Consider the following 27,408-nt stretch of genomic DNA (forward strand, 5'->3'; position numbering starts at 1 on the left):
CTCCCTTGCAAACTCTACGTAAGACTGTCTGGCTGTTTTCACGTGGCGCCGAAATTTTTGCCGGTAAGCCTCAGGGACAAGCTCAAACGCGCGTAAAACCGCTGCCTTAATTATGTCATAGTCAAGAGAAGATTCGATTGGTAGAGCAGAACAGACCTCCTGCGCTTTTCCAGTGAGACTACACTGTAACAATAGAGCCCACATCTCCTTCGGCCATGCTAACTTTCCTGCGACTCGCTCGAACGTCACAAAGTAGGAATCTACTTCCGCCTCTCTGAACGGTGGTACTAGCTTAATATATCTACTGGGGTCAAAAGGAACGGCAGAAGATACATGGCTATGCCCATCAGACAAAGGACTAGTTGCTGTCAAAGTAGGAGAGGAAACTGAAGAGGTTTTGACATGCGGAAACGGAATTGGTTGTACAGCAGTACGCTGAGCTTCTAAAGCCAATTTTTGCAACTGAATATCCCGATCAGCCTCCGCTTCAATGGTTCTCAATTTAATCATCTGAGCTTCACACTCCTGCTTCTTTATTTCTAGATCTAATTCCTTTAACCTCACTGCTAACCTAGGGTCTTGAAAAGCCATAGAGTCAATGTCAGGTGGACCTACACTATCCACATCTTTATCTGCTGCTTCATGTTGCTCTACCTCCTCACCATCATTGCTTTGACTCGGCAAAATTCCATCGCTTACCAATTTGTCATACAACTTTTCTTTAATGACTTGTTTGGTAGCTTCTTTGGAAATTACGATGTTAAAAAACTCTGCTATCTGAATAAGATCTTTCTTCTTACAGCGATCAAAGACTTCAAAAGTCGGCGCAAGGGTAAACGAGAGCAGATCAAATTCCATCTCTTAATCCCCCACTACACTCTCCTCTTTCACCCAAAGAAAACAGCCAGCAATCAAGAATAAAGTAGTACTCACCAAAGTAGAGTTGTACTAACGAGTAACGAATCCTCAAAATTAGCAATAGGCCTCATGAGTTAATTGTCACAGGACAAAACTACCTATTGTTAAAAAGGAATCCACAAAATTACACAGAACGACGCAAGGGACGAGCCCCCAATTGTTACGTTCCCTCTCTCTAGTCTAGGGGAAAAGAGGGACTAACAATAAAAAGATGTAACAATAAAAAAAAGTGAGAAATCTCCTTTTCGTCTATCCCAGCTCTATCTGTATTTCACTTTTATATCTAACAGATTTACACAACACCCTCTGAGTTTGACCTGATCATAAAAGGAACTTGAGGGAGATTGATTAAGTAGTTCTTTATTTATTTTCTTGAATAGAGGCCAACAAAGGCTTGCTCAACATATTTACAAAATAAGCAAGGGTCAGTAACAGATAAATAAGTTCAAATAATAACCAAATCGTCAGGAGAGGGCGAGGCCAAAATAACAAACAAAATGGAGACTTCCTAAGGTTTAAACCAAATTAAATTTCCTAACAAAAAGAAGATGAAATCAAAGACAATTATCTTACCTCTCTCCCTGACTAACAAAGAATAAACAGGAGAAAAGTTCAGGAGTAGATACTCCAAACAAATTGGCACCCGTCTCCCTACACGGTTGAACAACTTAAACTCACACAGTCTAAGAGCTCGTGGTACTCAAACACAGATCACACAGATCTCACAGATAAAGGTAACAACAAGTAACACCACAACATCTGGGATAGCCGAAGAGGGATCTCTTTCGAACACGGTGTCTTTGGTGTTTTATATCCACTCCTGTTAATCAACACCAGCTGCAGGTGATTTGGGGCGCTGCCTGGCAGAGGGAGAGAGAGAGAGAGACAGAAGGAGGGGAGAAAACATCGCCAACACCCATAAACTCTAGGTATTACGTCATGGGACGTAACAGTGTAATACAGCACTAGTGCTCAGATCAACACATGTTTGACCCCTCACACACACTGCGTGAGTAACCCTCATGTTACTGTGTGTAATACAGCACTAGTGCTCAGATCAACACATGTTTGACTCCTCACACACACTGCGTGAGTAACCCTCATGTTACTGTGTGTAATACAGCACGTGTGCTCAGATCAACACATGTTTGACCCCTCACACACACTGCGTGAGTAACCCTCATGTTACTGTGTGTAATACAGCACGTGTGCTCAGATCAACACATGTTTGACTCCTCACACACACTGCGTGAGTAACCCTCATGTTACTGTGTGTAATACAGCACTAGTGCTCAGATCAACACATGTTTGACTCCTCACACACACTGCGTGTGTAACCCTCATGTTACTGTGTGTAATACAGCACTAGTGCTCAGATCAACACATGTTTGACCCCTCACACACACTGCGTGAGTAACCCTCATGTTACTGTGTGTAATACAGCACGTGTGCTCAGATCAACACATGTTTGACTCCTCACACACACTGCGTGAGTAACCCTCATGTTACTGTGTGTAATACAGCACTAGTGCTCAGATCAACACATGTTTGACTCCTCACACACACTGCGTGAGTAACCCTCATGTTACTGTGTGTAATACAGCACGTGTGCTCAGATCAACACATGTTTGACCCCTCACACACACTGCGTGAGTAACCCTCATGTTACTGTGTGTAATACAGCACTAGTGCTCAGATCAACACATGTTTGACCCCTCACACACACTGCGTGTGGGTAACACTTTAGAATACGGTTCCTTCGTTAATGAATAACTACACAGGAACAAATGAGTAACACAATATTAACAATCTAGTAACTACTATTAACTAACAAGAAACTCTGATTAACGAACTAGTAAGTAATAGCGCACAGATGAAAGTGGTAGTTCACTATTAACTAATCAATAACTACTTTTTTTTAATGCTTCCCAGAGAAGTACTGTAAGAATCATGGTAACTAACTAGTAATGACTCAAGTGTTACTACATACTTCTAAAAGAATGACTAATTATTTGGATCCGTATTCTAAAGTGAAGATCATGGTAACTAACTAGTAATTACTCAAGTGTTACTACATACTTCTAAAGGAATTACTAATTCTTTTAAGCTTTTGAGGTTTTTGGTGAAGTTTTAGATAGTAATTCCCATAGAAGTGTGTAGTAACACTTGAGTAATTACTAGTTAAGTACCATGATCTTCACTTTAGAATATGGATCCAAATAATTAGTAATTCCTTTAGAACTATGTAGTAACACTTGAGTAATTACTAGTTAGTTACCATGATCTTCACTTTAGAATACGGAGCCAAATAATTAGTCATTCCTTTAGAAGTATGTAGTAACACTTGAGTCATTGCTAGTTAGTTATCATGATTATTACATGAAAAGCCAATCCTAAAGTGTAGAATCTTCTAATCCTTCACAAGATATTTGCACACACGTATGAGGTAGGAGACATTAATAAAATATTCTTTTTTTTTTTTGCGAGGTATAGGTTAAATAATAAAATCACTGTATATGATATTTGGATGGCCGATATGTTCTCAATATCGATAATCGATAATGTTACTCAATATGTTCCAGCCGTCACCGTGACTCTGGCCAATTTTCTGGCATTCCTCTGGCATTGAATCACTACAGGACAAGTAAGGTCCCGACAACTGCATTTAAAAAGCCATTTCTTTAAAATTATTCAGTTGATAAATAGTTCTCTAGGAGAGAGCATAGGCTAATTATTTCCCAAATCATAAGTCTGCTATGCTATTACATATTGATAAACCTTGTGTATTTGTTTACAGCAGTTATTAATGTTAATGTAGTGCTAGTCATTTGTCCTGAATAGTTATTGATTAGTTTTGCATGAACTATTAATCTTCTTCAGTAGTTCTCTGGGAAGCATAAAAAAATAGTAGTTATCAATTAGTTAATAGTGAACTACCACTTTCATCTGTGCGCTGTTACTTACTAATTCGTTAATCAGAATTCCTTGTTAGTTAATAGTAGTTACTAGATTGTTAATATTGTGTTACTCATTTGTTCCTGTGTAGTTATTCGTTAACGAAGGAACCGTATTCTAAAGTGTTACCTGCGTGTGTAACCCTCATGTTACTGTGTGTAATACAGCACGTGTGCTCAGATCAACACATGTTTTACCCCTCACACACACTGCGTGTGTAACCCTCATGTGTCTGTGTGTAATACAGCACTAGTGCTCAGATCAACACATGTTTGACTCCTCACACACACTGCGTGAGTAACCCTCATGTGTCTGTGTGTAATACAGCACGTGTGCTCAGATCAACACATGTTTGACTCCTCACACACACTGCGTGAGTAACCCTCATGTGTCTGTGTGTAATACAGCACTAGTGCTCAGATCAACACATGTTTGACCCCTCACACACACTGCGTGAGTAACCCTCATGTTACTGTGTGTAATACAGCACGTGTGCTCAGATCAACACATGTTTGACTCCTCACACACACTGCGTGAGTAACCCTCATGTGTCTGTGTGTAATACAGCACGTGTGCTCAGATCAACACATGTTTTACCCCTCACACACACTGCGTGAGTAACCCTCATGTGTCTGTGTGTAATACAGCACGTGTGCTCAGATCAACACATGTTTTACCCCTCACACACACTGCGTGAGTAACCCTCATGTGTCTGTGTGTAATACAGCACGTGTGCTCAGATCAACACATGTTTGACTCCTCACACACACTGCGTGAGTAACCCTCATGTGTCTGTGTGTAATACAGCACGTGTGCTCAGATCAACACATGTTTGACTCCTCACACACACTGCGTGAGTAACCCTCATGTGTCTGTGTGTAATACAGCACTAGTGCTCAGATCAACACATGTTTGACTCCTCACACACACTGCGTGAGTAACCCTCATGTTACTGTGTGTAATACAGCACTAGTGCTCAGATCAACACATGTTTGACTCCTCACACACACTGCGTGAGTAACCCTCATGTGTCTGTGTGTAATACAGCACTAGTGCTCAGATCAACACATGTTTGACTCCTCACACACACTGCGTGAGTAACCCTCATGTTACTGTGTGTAATACAGCACTAGTGCTCAGATCAACACATGTTTGACTCCTCACACACACTGCGTGAGTAACCCTCATGTTACTGTGTGTAATACAGCACGTGTGCTCAGATCAACACATGTTTGACCCCTCACACACACTGCGTGAGTAACCCTCATGTTACTGTGTGTAATACAGCACTAGTGCTCAGATCAACACATGTTTGACCCCTCACACACACTGCGTGTGTAACCCTCATGTTACTGTGTGTAATACAGCACGTGTGCTCAGATCAACACATGTTTGACTCCTCACACACACTGCGTGAGTAACCCTCATGTGTCTGTGTGTAATACAGCACTAGTGCTCAGATCAACACATGTTTTACCCCTCACACACACTGCGTGTGTAACCCTCATGTGTCTGTGTGTAATACAGCACTAGTGCTCAGATCAACACATGTTTGACCCCTCACACACACTGCGTGTGTAACCCTCATGTGTCTGTGTGTAATACAGCACTAGTGCTCAGATCAACACATGTTTGACTCCTCACACACACTGCGTGAGTAACCCTCATGTGTCTGTGTGTAATACAGCACGTGTGCTCAGATCAACACATGTTTGACTCCTCACACACACTGCGTGAGTAACCCTCATGTGTCTGTGTGTAATACAGCACTAGTGCTCAGATCAACACATGTTTGACCCCTCACACACACTGCGTGAGTAACCCTCATGTTACTGTGTGTAATACAGCACGTGTGCTCAGATCAACACATGTTTGACTCCTCACACACACTGCGTGAGTAACCCTCATGTGTCTGTGTGTAATACAGCACGTGTGCTCAGATCAACACATGTTTTACCCCTCACACACACTGCGTGAGTAACCCTCATGTGTCTGTGTGTAATACAGCACGTGTGCTCAGATCAACACATGTTTTACCCCTCACACACACTGCGTGAGTAACCCTCATGTGTCTGTGTGTAATACAGCACTAGTGCTCAGATCAACACATGTTTGACTCCTCACACACACTGCGTGTGTAACCCTCATGTTACTGTGTGTAATACAGCACTAGTGCTCAGATCAACACATGTTTGACTCCTCACACACACTGCGTGTGTAACCCTCATGTTACTGTGTGTAATACAGCACGTGTGCTCAGATCAACACATGTTTGACTCCTCACACACACTGCGTGAGTAACCCTCATGTGTCTGTGTGTAATACAGCACGTGTGCTCAGATCAACACATGTTTTACCCCTCACACACACTGCGTGTGTAACCCTCATGTGTCTGTGTGTAATACAGCACTAGTGCTCAGATCAACACATGTTTGACTCCTCACACACACTGCGTGTGTAACCCTCATGTTACTGTGTGTAATACAGCACTAGTGCTCAGATCAACACATGTTTGACTCCTCACACACACTGCGTGAGTAACCCTCATGTGTCTGTGTGTAATACAGCACTAGTGCTCAGATCAACACATGTTTGACTCCTCACACACACTGCGTGTGTAACCCTCATGTTACTGTGTGTAATACAGCACTAGTGCTCAGATCAACACATGTTTGACTCCTCACACACACTGCGTGTGTAACCCTCATGTTACTGTGTGTAATACAGCACGTGTGCTCAGATCAACACATGTTTGACTCCTCACACACACTGCGTGAGTAACCCTCATGTGTCTGTGTGTAATACAGCACGTGTGCTCAGATCAACACATGTTTTACCCCTCACACACACTGCGTGTGTAACCCTCATGTGTCTGTGTGTAATACAGCACTAGTGCTCAGATCAACACATGTTTGACCCCTCACACACACTGCGTGTGTAACCCTCATGTGTCTGTGTGTAATACAGCACGTGTGCTCAGATCAACACATGTTTGACTCCTCACACACACTGCGTGAGTAACCCTCATGTGTCTGTGTGTAATACAGCACTAGTGCTCAGATCAACACATGTTTGACTCCTCACACACACTGCGTGAGTAACCCTCATGTTACTGTGTGTAATACAGCACTAGTGCTCAGATCAACACATGTTTGACCCCTCACACACACTGCGTGAGTAACCCTCATGTTACTGTGTGTAATACAGCACTAGTGCTCAGATCAACACATGTTTGACTCCTCACACACACTGCGTGAGTAACCCTCATGTTACTGTGTGTAATACAGCACTAGTGCTCAGATCAACACATGTTTGACCCCTCACACACACTGCGTGAGTAACCCTCATGTTACTGTGTGTAATACAGCACTAGTGCTCAGATCAACACATGTTTTACCCCTCACACACACTGCGTGAGTAACCCTCATGTGTCTGTGTGTAATACAGCACTAGTGCTCAGATCAACACATGTTTGACCCCTCACACACACTGCGTGAGTAACCCTCATGTTACTGTGTGTAATACAGCACGTGTGCTCAGATCAACACATGTTTGACTCCTCACACACACTGCGTGAGTAACCCTCATGTGTCTGTGTGTAATACAGCACGTGTGCTCAGATCAACACATGTTTGACTCCTCACACACACTGCGTGAGTAACCCTCATGTGTCTGTGTGTAATACAGCACTAGTGCTCAGATCAACACATGTTTGACCCCTCACACACACTGCGTGAGTAACCCTCATGTTACTGTGTGTAATACAGCACGTGTGCTCAGATCAACACATGTTTGACTCCTCACACACACTGCGTGAGTAACCCTCATGTGTCTGTGTGTAATACAGCACTAGTGCTCAGATCAACACATGTTTTACCCCTCACACACACTGCGTGAGTAACCCTCATGTGTCTGTGTGTAATACAGCACGTGTGCTCAGATCAACACATGTTTTACCCCTCACACACACTGCGTGAGTAACCCTCATGTGTCTGTGTGTAATACAGCACGTGTGCTCAGATCAACACATGTTTGACTCCTCACACACACTGCGTGAGTAACCCTCATGTGTCTGTGTGTAATACAGCACTAGTGCTCAGATCAACACATGTTTGACCCCTCACACACACTGCGTGAGTAACCCTCATGTGTCTGTGTGTAATACAGCACGTGTGCTCAGATCAACACATGTTTTACCCCTCACACACACTGCGTGAGTAACCCTCATGTGTCTGTGTGTAATACAGCACTAGTGCTCAGATCAACACATGTTTTACCCCTCACACACACTGCGTGAGTAACCCTCATGTGTCTGTGTGTAATACAGCACGTGTGCTCAGATCAACACATGTTTTACCCCTCACACACACTGCGTGAGTAACCCTCATGTGTCTGTGTGTAATACAGCACTAGTGCTCAGATCAACACATGTTTGACTCCTCACACACACTGCGTGTGTAACCCTCATGTTACTGTGTGTAATACAGCACTAGTGCTCAGATCAACACATGTTTGACTCCTCACACACACTGCGTGTGTAACCCTCATGTTACTGTGTGTAATACAGCACGTGTGCTCAGATCAACACATGTTTGACCCCTCACACACACTGCGTGAGTAACCCTCATGTGTCTGTGTGTAATACAGCACGTGTGCTCAGATCAACACATGTTTTACCCCTCACACACACTGCGTGTGTAACCCTCATGTGTCTGTGTGTAATACAGCACTAGTGCTCAGATCAACACATGTTTGACCCCTCACACACACTGCGTGAGTAACCCTCATGTTACTGTGTGTAATACAGCACTAGTGCTCAGATCAACACATGTTTGACCCCTCACACACACTGCGTGAGTAACCCTCATGTGTCTGTGTGTAATACAGCACGTGTGCTCAGATCAACACATGTTTGACTCCTCACACACACTGCGTGAGTAACCCTCATGTGTCTGTGTGTAATACAGCACTAGTGCTCAGATCAACACATGTTTGACCCCTCACACACACTGCGTGAGTAACCCTCATGTGTCTGTGTGTAATACAGCACTAGTGCTCAGATCAACACATGTTTGACTCCTCACACACACTGCGTGAGTAACCCTCATGTGTCTGTGTGTAATACAGCACGTGTGCTCAGATCAACACATGTTTGACTCCTCACACACACTGCGTGTGTAACCCTCATGTGTCTGTGTGTAATACAGCACGTGTGCTCAGATCAACACATGTTTGACCCCTCACACACACTGCGTGAGTAACCCTCATGTTACTGTGTGTAATACAGCACTAGTGCTCAGATCAACACATGTTTGACTCCTCACACACACTGCGTGAGTAACCCTCATGTTACTGTGTGTAATACAGCACTAGTGCTCAGATCAACACATGTTTGACTCCTCACACACACTGCGTGAGTAACCCTCATGTTACTGTGTGTAATACAGCACTAGTGCTCAGATCAACACATGTTTGACCCCTCACACACACTGCGTGAGTAACCCTCATGTGTCTGTGTGTAATACAGCACTAGTGCTCAGATCAACACATGTTTGACCCCTCACACACACTGCGTGAGTAACCCTCATGTGTCTGTGTGTAATACAGCACGTGTGCTCAGATCAACACATGTTTGACCCCTCACACACACTGCGTGAGTAACCCTCATGTGTCTGTGTGTAATACAGCACTAGTGCTCAGATCAACACATGTTTGACCCCTCACACACACTGCGTGAGTAACCCTCATGTGTCTGTGTGTAATACAGCACGTGTGCTCAGATCAACACATGTTTGACCCCTCACACACACTGCGTGAGTAACCCTCATGTGTCTGTGTGTAATACAGCACTAGTGCTCAGATCAACACATGTTTGACTCCTCACACACACTGCGTGTGTAACCCTCATGTTACTGTGTGTAATACAGCACTAGTGCTCAGATCAACACATGTTTGACTCCTCACACACACTGCGTGAGTAACCCTCATGTGTCTGTGTGTAATACAGCACTAGTGCTCAGATCAACACATGTTTGACCCCTCACACACACTGCGTGAGTAACCCTCATGTGTCTGTGTGTAATACAGCACTAGTGCTCAGATCAACACATGTTTGACCCCTCACACACACTGCGTGAGTAACCCTCATGTTACTGTGTGTAATACAGCACTAGTGCTCAGATCAACACATGTTTGACTCCTCACACACACTGCGTGAGTAACCCTCATGTGTCTGTGTGTAATACAGCACTAGTGCTCAGATCAACACATGTTTGACTCCTCACACACACTGCGTGAGTAACCCTCATGTTACTGTGTGTAATACAGCACTAGTGCTCAGATCAACACATGTTTGACCCCTCACACACACTGCGTGTGTAACCCTCATGTGTCTGTGTGTAATACAGCACTAGTGCTCAGATCAACACATGTTTGACTCCTCACACACACTGCGTGTGTAACCCTCATGTTACTGTGTGTAATACAGCACTAGTGCTCAGATCAACACATGTTTGACTCCTCACACACACTGCGTGTGTAACCCTCATGTTACTGTGTGTAATACAGCACTAGTGCTCAGATCAACACATGTTTGACTCCTCACACACACTGCGTGTGTAACCCTCATGTTACTGTGTGTAATACAGCACTAGTGCTCAGATCAACACATGTTTGACCCCTCACACACACTGCGTGTGTAACCCTCATGTTACTGTGTGTAATACAGCACTAGTGCTCAGATCAACACATGTTTGACCCCTCACACACACTGCGTGAGTAACCCTCATGTGTCTGTGTGTAATACAGCACGTGTGCTCAGATCAACACATGTTTGACTCCTCACACACACTGCGTGAGTAACCCTCATGTGTCTGTGTGTAATACAGCACTAGTGCTCAGATCAACACATGTTTGACTCCTCACACACACTGCGTGAGTAACCCTCATGTTACTGTGTGTAATACAGCACTAGTGCTCAGATCAACACATGTTTGACTCCTCACACACACTGCGTGTGTAACCCTCATGTTACTGTGTGTAATACAGCACTAGTGCTCAGATCAACACATGTTTGACTCCTCACACACACTGCGTGAGTAACCCTCATGTTACTGTGTGTAATACAGCACTAGTGCTCAGATCAACACATGTTTGACTCCTCACACACACTGCGTGAGTAACCCTCATGTGTCTGTGTGTAATACAGCACTAGTGCTCAGATCAACACATGTTTGACTCCTCACACACACTGCGTGAGTAACCCTCATGTGTCTGTGTGTAATACAGCACTAGTGCTCAGATCAACACATGTTTGACCCCTCACACACACTGCGTGAGTAACCCTCATGTGTCTGTGTGTAATACAGCACTAGTGCTCAGATCAACACATGTTTGACCCCTCACACACACTGCGTGAGTAACCCTCATGTGTCTGTGTGTAATACAGCACTAGTGCTCAGATCAACACATGTTTGACTCCTCACACACACTGCGTGAGTAACCCTCATGTTACTGTGTGTAATACAGCACGTGTGCTCAGATCAACACATGTTTGACTCCTCACACACACTGCGTGAGTAACCCTCATGTTTCTGTGTGTAATACAGCACTAGTGCTCAGATCAACACATGTTTGACTCCTCACACACACTGCGTGAGTAACCCTCATGTTTCTGTGTGTAATACAGCACTAGTGCTCAGATCAACACATGTTTGACTCCTCACACACACTGCGTGAGTAACCCTCATGTTTCTGTGTGTAATACAGCACGTGTGCTCAGATCTAAACCTGCAACTTGAATCTGTTACACGAAGAGAAAGCTACATCTGTGGAGCGCAGAGATGCCGGCGGGTCGAGCTCTTCTCAGACGCTGTTGGGGAGTTGTGGACTATTGCTCAGTCAGACTGGTAATGTGTGTGTGCACTAACTCGGATGGGTTAAATTCAGAGAATGTGTGTTACCACACTTGGCTTTCACATGTCTCTTCACTTATAATTGGCGTTCAGAGTTTAATGTTTTCACTTATTGCTGGTCATAAGAAACACTGATTTATCCTGGTGGGTTGGCCAACTTGTCTCAAAAACAAAATCACAATGTTCAAAGAATTTTTAATTATTTTACTTCACTGCCAGCCGTCGGTCTCATCCATTTCTGTCTGAATCAGCACAGTGAAGGAAATCAAGTCTGTGAATTCATAAAGGAAACACAATCTAATGTGCTGCTTAGTTTATTGTGAAAGCATTAATATCTGGAGATATATATAAATACCAGATATATACCGGAGCAGGAACTAAGTCAGACTTGTTCCCGGTGCATGTTGGACTCCGGCAGGGCTGCCCTTTGTCGCCGGTTCTGTTCATCATTTTTATGGACAGAATCTCTAGGCGCAGCCAGGGGCCGGAGGGTGTCGGGTTTGGGGATTACATGATTTCGTCTCTGCTTTTTGCAGATGATGTTGTCGTGTTGGACTTATCTTCTGCAGTAATGCGGTCGATGTAGTCGTGTCTGTAGTGGTGAAGAAGGAGCTGAGCCGCAAGGCGAAGAGGGTCATGACCGAAAGGACAAGATCCCGGACACAGGCGGCCGAAATGAGCTTTCTCCGCAGAGTGGCTGGGCGATCCCTTGTGCCTAGTTCGCACTACACGAACTGACAACAACTCTGTCACCCAACAACTCTATCTGGCCCCCAAACCATGTTTTGTCTCAAAACACTCGCGAGAAGTGGAATGGGAAATTACGCGAAACAGGAGTTGTCTATTTGAAAATGGACGCCGGGACAAAATTGGCGATGCAAGTTGTTTGCGCAATGATCTGTTCAGAACCCCGAAGAAAAAGAATATGATATGGGTGAAACGTGAAAGGATGGATAAGCACACGCGGGCAGCAGGGATTGTGTCACAAGGTGACGAACCAGCAGCGGAACTATATATTCCACGGAGGATTGTTTCCACCCGGAGCACTTTCAACGGAACACCCAGCCAGCCTTGTATGCATCGCTACCATGGCAACAGCAGCCGCTGATGACAGAGTGACAGCAGGTGCGGCGCATCAAGGGGCTGTTTGATGATTGGGACACACAGCGCTTTGAAACAGATAAAAACCAAGCTTTGAGAGACCAGGGGTTCAGTTCAGTTCAGTGCAGTGCAGTGTTCTGTGTTCGGTGTTCGGTTGCTGTGTCCTGACTTTGTTTCCGTCGAGGTGGGCTGAGAGTTTCTGTGGGACAAATCGGCTGGTGAGATCGACCCGCGGAAAGGAATCCGCTACGAAGGATTGGGTGGTGTGGAACAGAGAAGCAGAGGAGAAGTCGCCTTGGAGATATCAAGTCCCTTTCTTGGGTAGAGATAAGTGCAAACCTTTTACTGGCCGTACGGTATGTGATTTATACACAAAGACACTATATGTGAAGAGAAGCGATCTAGGAAAAGGAGTCTAGACACCGTAATGAGAAGACAGCTGTTGTGATGCATGATTGAGGTCGCTATATTTTCTTCCGTCTTACTGTCCCCGCTGTTCAGAACAAGGAGGTGGGCTGTGGCCTTATATTTCACAGAGTGGTTGAGAGTGACGTGTGTTGATGCTGTGCCCACCGTGTGTGTTTGAAGTGAAGTTACTGCATGCTTACTATACCGAATTCTGTCACGTGCCCATCGGCCTTGCCCTGTGTTGCAGTTTGGACTTGCTGAGGAAGAGATTAAGTGACGGGGGAATTTAAAGCTTGCTGTGTTCTGATTCATCATTGATGCTGTCCTGGAGAACGGAGGAAATCCAGTTATCTGCTGTTCTGAGTGTCCCCCACCTAAAGCCACTTGCATTCTGTTCCATCATCACTGTTGTGGAGGGCGGAGGACACCCAGGTATCTGTTGTTCTGAGTGGTGTACAGTCCAAGCCTGCTGTGTTCTGAGTCATCATTGATGCTGTTCTGGAGAGCGAAGGAAATCCAGTGTTTGCTGTTCGGGGTGTTACCCCTAAGGCCTGCTGACTCCAGGAGCTGGCCGATTGTCCGGACTTGCCGATCTGACCACCCAGTCAGCCTTCTCGCCAGCCCTCCGAAACCTTTCCGTTACCCGTTGTATGGGGAAGAACCTACTGTACTTGGAGTGCCCACTTGCTGTCCGGTCGACGTCTTTCACCGTCGTGAGCTTCTGTATCCGCTATACTGGGAGGAACCAATTGTACTTGGAGTACCTACTGGCTGTCCAGTCGACGCCCCTTTCACAGCCGTAAGCTTTCTGCACCAACTGTACAGGGAAGAGCCAACCATACTCGAAATACTCACCTACGGCGGGTGGACACCGTTCTACAGCCGTAAGTTGCTGCACCTGCTATACTGGGAAGAACCAACCGTACTCGAAATACTCACCTGCTGTCTAGTCGACGCCTCTCCACAGCTGTAAGCTCTCTGCACTCACTGTCTAGGGAAGAACCAACCGTACCTGGAGTACCTACTTGCTGTCCAGTCGACGCCCCTCTTCCCCGCTGTAAACTTCCTGCACTTGAGAGATCGAGAAGATTACATTCTACTTAGAGCCCGAGAAGGATAAGCCGTGCTTAGAGTACTTACCTGCTGTCCAATCCACGTCCCCTCCATCGCCGAGAGCCTTGGCATCCGAAAAGTCTGAGGGGTTGAGTGGACCGAGTCCTCGCCTGTTGTCCGGCCGACGTCCCGGCGGCCACTGGAGGCTGAGGAGGAAGGAGGAGTTTTAATTAGGATCTACAAATTCTTTTAATCAATAAAGTCTGTTACATTTTTACTTTCCTTGTCCGCCTGGTTTCTGGTTTGCTCCTCAGTGGTACATTCTAAAGGGAGGGGGTAGACCCAGTCGACCCTCCCGACCTGTGACAATTGTCTGTGCTACAGGGAGAGTTAGTGACTAAAACATGTTTATAATGAAACCTTTCTCGAAGCCATTACTGGTGCTGCTACTGTTTTTCTTTCGTTGACTTAAACCTATGCCATGCTCTCTCATTGGCTGTTGCTCGTCATGACACGTGACACCACAGGCTATCGAGTCAGCCGACAGCTCCAGATATTTAGCATACTATATTTGTCTGGGGTCGGCGAGCGTTTTTGATGTGTCATTTAGTATTTCACACTTAAAGATTGTCGAGCGTGAATCAACCGCAGGTTTGCACGCGATTACAGCCCGACCTGTTGGCGAGCTCGTTAACTTGCAAATCCGGCTTAAAATCATGTAGTGTGAACTAGGCTTCAGAGATAGGGTGAGGAGCTCAGAGGAGAGCCGCTGCTCCTCCACATCGAGAGGTGGGCGCGTCCCACCGGGAGGAGACCCCGGGGAAGATCTAGGACACACTGGGGGGAGATTGTCTCCCGGCTGGCCTGGGAACGCCTCGGTGTCCCCCCGGAAGAGCTGGAGGAAGAGTCTGGGAGAGGGAAGTCTGGGCATCTCTTAGTTCTGTGCATACCCTGAGATAAAATCCTGCAGGCGCCCCTGAATCTATTGATGGACCACACTGTTAAAAACATTTAATTAGCGTGTGAAGACGTTCAGAAATGAGCCTTTAACCTAGAAACTAAATACCGCAAAGAGTGAGGAAACCAGTTAGACCTGCTTCAGGACAGTCGACTGCTTCAAGTTACAACATGAACTAAAGCTACTAGAGTCTCTGATCAGATTTCAGCAGGAGAAGTGCAGCACATCTGTCAGTAGTGAAGAGCCTTGGTGAATTCAGAGATTTAGAGTTAAAGAAGTCGAATTTACCAGTGTAAAAGTGTGCAGGTCTGTCCACTGCTGAAGACCAACATGTCAGTATTTATAAATGCTGTCACTAAGTATCACTGTATTAAATATAAAATTTAATATCATACTACTCTTTGACTTCTGACCAGAGAACTCTTACTGGTGTTCAGTTTAAAACACTCGCATTTCACAGTAATTTAAGCTGAACGTGAAGCTGCACAACTGCTTTTATATTTCAGGTCACAGTAACCGAACGATTCCAGTTTCTGGAAGTTTTTGACTGAAACAGATCCCGAATGGCGTTTCAGGTCCTCATCAACTATAACACGAAGAATGAACTGTTAGATGTGGCGGATTCATTACAAGAGTTTGAGAAGACCCGCATCTATGAGCTGAAGCAGAAAATCAAATCTAAGATTTTTCAAGAACATCGTAGGTTAAGTATTTATTATCTACTCATCAGAGATAAAAACAAATCATGTAAATGTTGTTGATATTTTAGAGCAGTATGACTGAGACTCAAGTTAAAGGGTTAGTTCACCCAAAAATGAAAATGATGTCATTAATGACTCTCCCTCATGTCGCTCCAAGCCCGTCAGACCTCCGTTCATCTTCGGGACACAGTTTAAGATATTTTAGATTTAGTCCGAGAGCTTTCTTTCCCTCCATTGAAAATGTATGTACGGTATACTGTCCTTGTCCAGAAAGGAAATAAAGAACGCTTTAGATTACAGCCCGGAAAGTACTGCGTTTTTAAAAAAACAAATTACAGCGTAACCTTCTGTAATTATAGTGTACCTATAACGTACTTACAATACAAGTTTAAGGGAACAATATTTTAAGTTTGGGGAATAAAGGGGTAACAACCAGGATAATTAAAAAATAATTTATACTGTAAGTATTATAGAACTAAGGCGTACTTATTCTACTATTATGATACAACAATCTTACATTTGGGAGCAATTTAGCGAGAACATACACTGCGTACCTTTTTGTAATAATTGTGTTTTTTGCCTTTACATATTGTTCCCTTATACTTACATGCAAGTACTTTATACACTATAATTACTGAAAGTTACTCTGTAAATTCCTCTTAATTACACAGTACTTTCCGGGCTGTAATCTAAAGCGTTACCGACATCATCAAAGTAGTCCATGTGACATCAGTGGGTTAGTTAGAATGTTTTGAAGCATTCCAAATACATTTTGGTCCAAAAATATCAAAAACTACGACTTTATTCAGCATTGTATTGTCTTCCGGTTCTGTTGTGGATCCGCGTTCACGAGTCCGCAGTGCCGCTGCTGACGTAAGACGCTGCTGACGTGTGTCTGGTGCGTCCGTGTATTCGGGTTCAAATAAATATGGCTGGGCAAAAAAATGCAAGTCTTCCTCTGTGTGGAAATCCTTAGACACAGGAGACGAAAAGGATCGGGACCATACCATACCATACCAACTTTATTTGTTAAGCACTTTACAACAACCAAAGTTGACCAAAGTGCTGTACAGAAAACATAAACATTTGTACAATTAATAACCATACAATAAAAAACATTCAAACTAACAAATAAAATCAAACAAATGGAGTCGACATCTTACTAAGTGTCAAAAGCCAAAGAGTAAAGATGGGTTTTAAGATGGGTTTTAAAAACAGATAAAGAAGAAGCCTGCTTAACATGGAAAGGCAGATCATTCCAAAGTTTAGGGGCAGACACAGCAAAAGCACGGTCCCCTCTGAGCTTACGCTTAGTTTTAGGCACAGTCAGGAGCAGCTGATCATCTGACCTGAGAGCGCGGATGGGTTTATAATAGTGTAGAACCTCAGAGAGGTATGGCGGGGCAAGACCATTTAATGATTTATAAGCAAATAACAGAATTTTAAAATGGATCCTAAATTGAATAGGCAGCCAGTGTAGAGAAGCTAAAATAGGGGAAATGTGCTCATGTTTACGTGTGCCCGTTAAAAGACGTGCTGCTGCATTTTGTATCATCTGGAGACGGGTGATGGAGGACCCACTAACCCCCACATATAGTGAATTACAATAGTCCAGCCGTGTAGTTACAAAGGCGTGGATTGCAGTTTCAAAGTGTTGTCTTGACAGAATAGGCTTTATTTTGGCCAGCTGCCTCAAATGAAAGAAGCTTGATTTGACAACAGCTTTAATTTGACTGTCAAATTTAAGCTCCGGGTCCACTTTAACTCCTAGGTTTGTAATGCTAGGTTTAATATAGGGAGCCAAGGAGCCCATATCTGCAGGCGGGGTCCCAGGGGTGCCTCCAAAAACCATCACTTCTGTTTTGTTATCATTAAAATTTAAAAAGTTCAGAGCCATCCAGGCCTTTATGTCGTCGAGACAATTAAGTAATTGTCCGACAGAGTTATCTTTTTTTTTATTAAGAGGTACATAAATCTGACTGTCATCTGCATAACAGTGGAATGAAATGCCGTACTTTCTGAGTATAGAACCAAGTGGAAGCAAATACAAAGAGAAAAGCAGAGGGCCGAGGACTGAGCCCTGTGGAACCCCACACAAGAGAGGAGCAGAGGAGGATTCAAATTCACCTACGCTAACACAAAAAGTTCGATCCGCTAAGTATGACCTAAACCACGGGACAGAGAACGTCGCTTTACAAGAAAGAGTCCTTGAACTAGAACTAGGTGCTGGAATCTGAAACTGCGCGGGATGAAAGAGCACACTCAAAAAAATGATATGTTGGCTTTACTTAACTTTTTTTTGTAAACAGGTTCCACCGGTTCCACATAACTATGTTTCGTTAAACAAACATAATATGTTCATGTAACTTCAACATCATGGAATTTGGTCATTTTAAGCGACCCAATTAAACTCTGAGCTAATGAGTTAATTAAGTGAATAACTGAGTGATGATTGAGCATTATTGAAGACACCTGATGTTAACAAGCAGAATCTCTGAAGGAGAAAACCGGAATGTTTAAGTCACCATTATGGAGATAAGTGTGTGTTTTAGTTGGGCTCTTGACCATTAACTTATTAACTTTAGATTTTGTTTGGTTGCTGTACATGAGTTATAGCAGCCTGATGAACAACAAACAAAGGTCATCTGATGGTATTGGTTGTGTTTTAACATAATAATTATTTCACAATCATTTGACCTGAGTCACTGAACTTATATTAAACCGAATTTCTGAGTTAAGTTTACCTTATGGATAATAACAGCACTGTCATTGTAGAGCATTTTATTTTTAGATTTTTCAATGAAATTCAAATGACCAAATCAAGAAATAAAAAAGAAACTTCCTAAAAAATATTTAGAATAGGCACACACAGACATCAAGAATCAGCATATGAATCTCAGCAATGGTGACAAACAGATCATAAGCTCATTATTTATTCATGCAGCAATGCATGATGGGAGCCATGAATGAGTTTTGATTGGTGGCACCCAGAATGCACTACAACATGCTTTATAATTGTCACCATTGGTGAGATTTACAGGCTGATTCTTGATGTCTGTGTGTGTCTACTAAAAATATTTTTTAGGAAGTTTCTTTTTTATTTATTGATTTGATAATTTGAATTTCATTGAAAAGTCAAAAAAATAGTATGCTCTACAATGACAATGCTGCTGTTATTATCCATAAGGTAAACTTAATCCATAGTATGGAATTATTTTTGTGCCGATAATAATGAACGTAACTTTTCAAGAAACTAATGAAAATATAAATTGAAACTGAATAAAATATCTTTGAAACTGAAAAAGAATGAATCGCAGGCAATTTTTTTTTACCTTTACACTGCATGTTTTGCTAACTATTCCTCATATTTCTTTTACTGATCTAAACTTACAAATGCGCTTCATGAGTTTTCATTTACGCTTCTGAAGTTTTCGTTCGCTGTTCTGACACAATTCTCTCGTGGGGGCGGGGCTAGTAGCAGTGTGTTCTCATTGCTTACTGAGTTTTTGATTGACAGCTTCTTGACCTGGAAGTGAAGACGTCAGTGTTGTGTTTACTTGTGTGGATGTGAGCGTCTGTAAGCGCAGCTTTCTATTTAATTTTAGTGATATTAAGTTATGTTTGTTTTTGAATTTTATCTGTATTTACCTGCTGCTGCTACTACTTTGTCAACAGAAACTTTTAGGAGCGCAAGAGATCTCTTCAGTCTATTCAGGTGTAATTGTACATCAAAGTAGGCCTACTGTATATGCCTACTTAAAATATTGTGTCCAATGTTTTAGGAGAATATTTGTTTATTCCTGATGATTCTTTTGCATGTTAGGCTCTGATTAGGTTGTGCTATTACAATTTAAAGAGAATAGCCTTCTAGTAAACGTGTGTGATATATTCAGCCGTCAAGAAAGTTTCACTTCAACCAGGTAATCAAGGTTGGCAACCATGGCCATCAAATTTCTCATTGTTTCCATATGCATTTACACCATCAAAATGTATGATCACTTAAATAAGAGGAATTTAAACTATGAAAATTACAATCGTGGCTTGCTGTCAGATGATACAGACCTCAAAGGGCATTTCATTACATATTTCACACAAAGAATATTTTTGTTGCCATTTTTTTAATTATGCTGATAATTTTATTTATTTCATTAAGTTAATATTATCTTCTAACATTTAAAATTGTAAATATATTTGAACAATCATCAACAGGTTCAATTATGACTTATAAAATCAGTTAAATGAATTTAAATAAAAAATCAAATAAATGTACATTCTTTATTGTCACTACAGCATATACACAAGTATCAAAGTGAAAGTCTTGGATGCGATTATGTTGTGACAGGAAAGACCAGAATCCACAAAACATTACCTGCATACTATACATGTAATGCACAGTATTCTTCTCATAATATACATACAAAATGCATAATTACAAAGATTTTTAAGGAAATCATCCATCTCTGTGAGTCCATATAAGACAAGTGGATTGTAACCCATGTATGACAGTTGGTCGGAAGTGATTTTTAATAGTTAAAACAGTTTACATTATTAGTATTTTTCTTATCCTATTGTTTCCCTCCAGAAGGCATTGATTCATCCACTGAGGTCGCATGGACAACATCACGGTCACTGTGTGTGGTTTTTAAAGCATCTTTAGGACTCGGAGAGATGGATTACTTTCCTTAAAATCTTAATTCGTATTTATCTGTAGAAAGAAAGTAAAATGCATCTGGGACAGCATGAGGGTGAGTAAAATAAGTGAGAATTGTATTTTTGGGTGAACTATCCCATTCATATGCTGTTGGTATGCTAATCCATGATCAGCATAGACTAATAAGAATAAACTGCAACCTCTTGTGTACTTGTGAACTGTGTTTGTATTAAAGGTGCTCTAAGCGATGTCACGCGTTTTTTAGGCCAAAACATTTTTTGTCACATACAGCAAACATCTCCTCACTATCCACTGGCTGCCTGTCCCCTGAACACACTGTAAAGAAACGCGATCTCTGTAGACAGCCCAGGCTCCACAAACAGCAACAAAAGCAAACTGCGGCGACCCGCTCCCCGAAACATAACAAACTGTTCCAGCCAATGACCGACAAGAAGGGTTTGGGGGCGGGGTTTGGGGGGTTAGTGTGCGGATGAGGAGGAGGGAGGGTCTAGCTAGCCTCCGTTTTGTTTGACAATAGTTTGAACGTCAACAAGAAGTGATGTCACCCAGGATCGCTTAGAGAACCTTTAATCTAGAGCTCCAAATAAATTAAAATATTTGCTATTTTATAATATTAAAATAAAATACATCAGGTGTCTGAAGATCAGGATCCCAGTCATTCAATGGTGATATGTCTGAACAAAGTAACATTATTGTCTGGTGGAGACAGTGGATCTCTGGTATTATCCATCCTCTGTGTCAGCATCAGAATTGTGTTTATGGAAAAGTTGCTCAACTCCCTGAAAAATTAGAAAGGAAATGTATTATAATCTAACAATACAAACTACTTTGAACTCCCACATGCAGTAACAAGTTGCAGACTTAAAATAATTATTTCAAACAAATTATATAAATGTTTTAAGGGATTTTACAGTACTAAATATTTACCTCCGAGTCATGCATTTATCATCTGTAATACTGTTGTGTAACCAGTAGATGGCTGTATAGCCCTATAAACATGTATCCATGGCTGTGTATTCCCTAGTTCCTGGATGTTTTCAGTCATAATTACTTGCATGTATTAGGTTTTGCATTTGGACATATATTTATTATTAAAGACTATTAAAAATTCAACATTTTTCTCCGAAATGTTTTTTTTTTTTTTGCATTATTATTGCTCAAATATGGACACAGAAAAAGCATTTTGTTGCATTTTGCAGAATAAATATTGCGCAGGGTGATACTTCAAAATAATTGAGTGTTTACATATTATGAATAGAGACGTGGAATGTGGTCAAGTCCTGTCTCTCCTCTTTTAAAAACTCTGCATCACAAATTAATCAGCAATTGGCTTTACATTGCCAAAGTTGAATCGGGCAGTGATTGACAGCGCTCTGGTCCAATGGCATCGGTCATTGTCTGATACAGTACTTTTTGTACTGTAGGCTACAGTACAGATACTGTACAGTACTCTAGCTCAATGTTGTTTGGGGTGGCAGGGGGGAAATATGATCTAATCGAAGACTGTAATGTAACCGTATGTAACGTTAGATAAACAAGTGATGTAATGAGGTCGGGGCGGGCCAACCTGACCTGCACCCACCCCTGAGCCCCGGGCCACCCTTGGGGAGTCGGACGGAGGACAGAGCAAGGAAGACAGACAAATGGAGGTCAATTAAAACCAAGTTTTTATTTAAAGTTAAAAGAATCTTCTAGGAGTGTAAGCTGGTAGTCGTAAACTTGGTCGAACTTCGGACTGGAGGGTTAAATGTGCACAGGCACTGCGGGCACGTCCTTTTCTTCACTGGTAGGTAGACACGGCACCAGGACCACAGCAGAGGAAGGTTTTACTGCAATGCAGACAGGTGAGCATATCCGTACGTACTTCTCTTCAGCGTCACACAACAGGGCTTACGGCTGGAGGCTGGAGGTTGGAAACTTCACCACAAGCAGACTGGTGAGTATGCGGGTACGTACGTCTCTTCTCTGGTAAAGTCACAGACACAGGGTTTCCAGCAGAGGAGGTTTTACTGCAAAGCAGACAGGCAAGCATGCGAATACGTACTTCTCTTCAAAGTGGCAAACAACAGGGCTTACGGCTGGAGGCTGGAGGTTGGAAACTTCACCACAAGCAGACTGGTGAGTATGCGGGTACGTACGTCTCTTCTCTGGTAAAGTCACAGACACAGGGTTTACAGCAGAGGAGGTTTTACTGCAAAGCAGACAGGCAAGCATGCGAATACGTACTTCTCTTCAACGTCACACAACAGGGCTTACGGCTGGAGGCTGGAGGTTGGAAACTTCACCACAAGCAGACTGGTGAGTATGCGGGTACGTACGTCTCTTCTCTGGTAAAGTCACAGACACAGGGTTTACAGCAGAGGAGGTTTTACTGCAAAGCAGACAGGCAAGCGTGCAAATACGTATTTCTCCTCCCAGTGGGCTGTCAAAATCAACCCCCTCGAACGTCTGTGGGACACAACAATGTTAGCCTCTCTTTGTACAGTCGGGAGGAGATAGAAGACTAGGACAAGACATGGACATCCAGCGGGTTTAGGCTCACACTTCAAACAGCAAACAGTGCATCACATCACTTCATCTCAACAAATGGCACTCAGTGGAAAATTACACAGGTATAAGGCCGTTACCCATCTCCTGGCCCGGCTTCTACATCAAAGTCCCGCTGTCGCAAGAGAGGGAGATGTAAAGTCGATTAGGTTACTCACTCTCTTCACAAACGTTCCTCCGTCCCGTGGCTACCTCCTTCCCATTGAATCCGCCTGTGTGTCTCTCCAATCACCACGCCATGCCCGTTTAGCGGCCCCACATCTGCACCACAGCTCGCTCTTCCTCCAACAAACGCCGATCCCGAGGAACACCCCCCCCCACCACTTGATCTATGCTTTCTCCTTTTATCTTCCCGTGTCCCAATCGCAAGGCTTGCTTCTCCCGCCTCCAGCTGTTAGCGATCTCTGGCTAATCACCCCAGTGTCGGAGATGCTCGCGCTATCCCGGAACTAGCCCTGTGTCCCTTTGTTATGGGTCCGACGGGAGGCAAAACCCCGAGAACATTAGTTCCATCCAGAGAAATGAATGAAATTTGTCACCCCGTGACATACCCCCCCACCAAACCGTTCTAGTCCCTAGAACGTGGTGCCTCTACCCAGTCGCCGTACCGTACCGGAGGCTGACCTCGGTTATCCCGCTGGGGACGTCTTGGGGGTGAGGGAACATTCGCTGGCTCAGGTGCAATGGCCGGTCCCCTTGGGACCACAGCCCATCCTATCATTGGGGTCTGATGGACTCTCTCTTCAGTGGGGGAGATAGTGTCTACAAGCCTTGGGTAGTTGGGGCAAGGGCGGATCAAATTCCGATGTAATACCCGTTCCGGGCCGGAGTCCCCTTCGGGGCGGAGGACATACACGGGCTGGTCAGGGCGGGGTTGTCGTTGGACTACATAAGGCCGAGATTCCCAACGGTCACTCAACTTCCCGTCGCCGTACAGACCCGTTAGGAAGTCAAGGATAGCCTGGGCTGTGGCTCGAGTTGCTTCTGGCGCCGCTTGTACCTCTCTCCTTGCTTCGCCGTCCAGCGAATTTAGAATAAACTGGGTCCGTTGTGCAGCGTTTAACCCTTGAAGGCCCGCCAAGTACTCCACCTGCGTCTTCCATGCCGATAGACTAAGTTCGGACCCTGGTCCCCCATACTTTTGAGCCCACGGGGCTCCCATGAAGATGGGCATGACATTGGGATGACCCACTGGTACCTCTTCGTCTGCCATTACTCCGCCCCCGTCTACTCAACCCAAGGTGGAACCCTGCCGACTGCGCCAAGTTTATGTCACAGGTCGGGGCGGGCCAACCTGACCTGCACCCACCCCTGAGCCCCGGGCCACCCTTGGGGAGTCGGACGGAGGACAGAGCAAGGAAGACAGACAAATGGAGGTCAATTAAAACCAAGTTTTTATTTAAAGTTAAAAGAATCTTCTAGGAGTGTAAGCTGGTAGTCGTAAACTTGGTCGAACTTCGGACTGGAGGGTTTAATGTGCACAGGCACTGCGGGCACGTCCTTTTCTTCACTGGTAGGTAGACACGGCACCAGGACCACAGCAGAGGAAGGTTTTACTGCAATGCAGACAGGTGAGCATATCCGTACGTACTTCTCTTCAGCGTCACACAACAGGGCTTACGGCTGGAGGCTGGAGGTTGGAAACTTCACCACAAGCAGACTGGTGAGTATGCGGGTACGTACGTCTCTTCTCTGGTAAAGTCACAGACACAGGGTTTCCAGCAGAGGAGGTTTTACTGCAAAGCAGACAGGCAAGCATGCGAATACGTACTTCTCTTCAAAGTGGCAAACAACAGGGCTTACGGCTGGAGGCTGGAGGTTGGAAACTTCACCACAAGCAGACTGGTGAGTATGCGGGTACGTACGTCTCTTCTCTGGTAAAGTCACAGACACAGGGTTTACAGCAGAGGAGGTTTTACTGCAAAGCAGACAGGCAAGCATGCGAATACGTACTTCTCTTCAAAGTGGCAAACAACAGGGCTTACGGCTGGAGGTTGGAAACTTCACCACAAGCAGACTGGTGAATATGCGGGTACGTACGTCTCTTCTCTGGTAAAGTCACAGACACAGGGTTTACAGCAGAGGAGGTTTTACTGCAAAGCAGACAGGCAAGCATGCGAATACGTACTTCTCTTCAACGTCACACAACAGGGCTTACGGCTGGAGGCTGGAGGTTGGAAACTTCACCACAAGCAGACTGGTGAGTATGCGGGTACGTACGTCTCTTCTCTGGTAAAGTCACAGACACAGGGTTTACAGCAGAGGAGGTTTTACTGCAAAGCAGACAGGCAAGCGTGCAAATACGTATTTCTCCTCCCAGTGGGCTGTCAAAATCAACCCCCTCGAACGTCTGTGGGACACAACAATGTTAGCCTCTCTTTGTACAGTCGGGAGGAGATAGAAGACTAGGACAAGACATGGACATCCAGCGGGTTTAGGCTCACACTTCAAACAGCAAACAGTGCATCACATCACTTCATCTCAACAAATGGCACTCAGTGGAAAATTACACAGGTATAAGGCCGTTACCCATCTCCTGGCCCGGCTTCTACATCAAAGTCCCGCTGTCGCAAGAGAGGGAGATGTAAAGTCGATTAGGTTACTCACTCTCTTCAAAAACGTTCCTCCGTCCCGTGGCTACCTCCTTCCCATTGAATCCGCCTGTGTGTCTCTCCAATCACCACGCCATGCCCGTTTAGCGGCCCCACATCTGCACCACAGCTCGCTCTTCCTCCAACAAACGCCGATCCCGAGGAACACCCCCCCCCCCACCACTTGATCTATGCTTTCTCCTTTTATCTTCCCGTGTCCCAATCGCAAGGCTTGCTTCTCCCGCCTCCAGCTGTTAGCGATCTCTGGCTAATCACCCCAGTGTCGGAGATGCTCGCGCTATCCCGGAACTAGCCCTGTGTCCCTTTGTTATGGGTCCGACGGGAGGCAAAACCCCGAGAACATTAGTTCCATCCAGAGAAATGAATGAAATTTGTCACCCCGTGACAATTGGGCTAACTTACCAATTAAATCAAGACGACACTGCTGTATAATGTTATGGGCTCTCACTGAGCTCTAATATGCCTCTCCACCTGAAAAAGCAAGTACTGTATTATAAATAGTATTAGTTTAGTATTAATTAATAAAAAAAAAATAATAAAAAATCTGACTTACCACGAGTAGGCTATCCAGTATTCTGATATCGACGATGACAAATTATATCATTTGTCTGTACTATTCCTTCTATAAGAAATCATCTCAACAATATAGTGTAGCAGTAAATAAATACAGATATAAACTTAATATCACCTAAATGAAATAGAAAGCTGCGCTTACAGACGCTCACATCCACACCATAGACTGTAAAAAATAGGGTGCTTCTCATTTCTTATTTGTGCATCCTCGTTTCCTTCCCTCGCGTCTCAGCTCCTCCCCCTGTAGGACGCGAGGGAAGGATGCAAGGGGAAAAAACGAGGACGGAGGAATTGAATGAAAGCTTTTTGATACATTGGAATACTTTTTTTATTTTATTTTTAGGCTTTTTTTTATTTTTTTTATTGCTTAAACAAGACAATACAATATACACTTTAAAGCCAGGGGAGATACAAAAAAAGGTAAAATAAAATAAAGAAAATAAAGAAAAATAAATAAAGAAAAAAGGACAAGACCTTGTATCAATCAAAGATTTTGAAGACAGTACACAAATGCACAGTCTTGTTAGCTTTTGCATTAGTACTAGATTGAATAGTAGAAAAATATTTTTTGAATTCTATAAGAAATACAGAGAAACGGGGCTTTTTGTTAGAAAACTTACACTTATGGATGTAAAATTTGACTAATACAATCATCAAATTAATTACAAAGGCCTCCTTAATCACACTGTTATCATACTTTAAATAACCAAAAATTACATTTTCAAAATGCAAAACAAAATTAAAAAGCACTTTAACCTTAATAAACATAGACACCTCATACCATAATCTTTTCACATGACTACAATGCCAGAAAATATGGGGTACTGTTTCCAAGTGCAAAGAGCAGAAAGAGCAACTCACATCAATGTCTTTCCTAAACCTACTAAGGAAATGTTTGACAGGGTAGAATTTGTGCAATATTCTGAAGGAGATTTCTTTGACCTTATTTGTAACAAAAAATGTATGAGGTAACAACCAAACACGTTCCCAATCAACG

The sequence above is a fragment of the Rhinichthys klamathensis genome, unplaced genomic scaffold, assembly GCF_029890125.1.
Source record: "Rhinichthys klamathensis goyatoka isolate OS25496 unplaced genomic scaffold, OSU_Roscu_1.1 h1tg000138l_1, whole genome shotgun sequence".
Classification (NCBI taxonomy): Eukaryota; Metazoa; Chordata; class Actinopteri; order Cypriniformes; family Leuciscidae; genus Rhinichthys; species Rhinichthys klamathensis.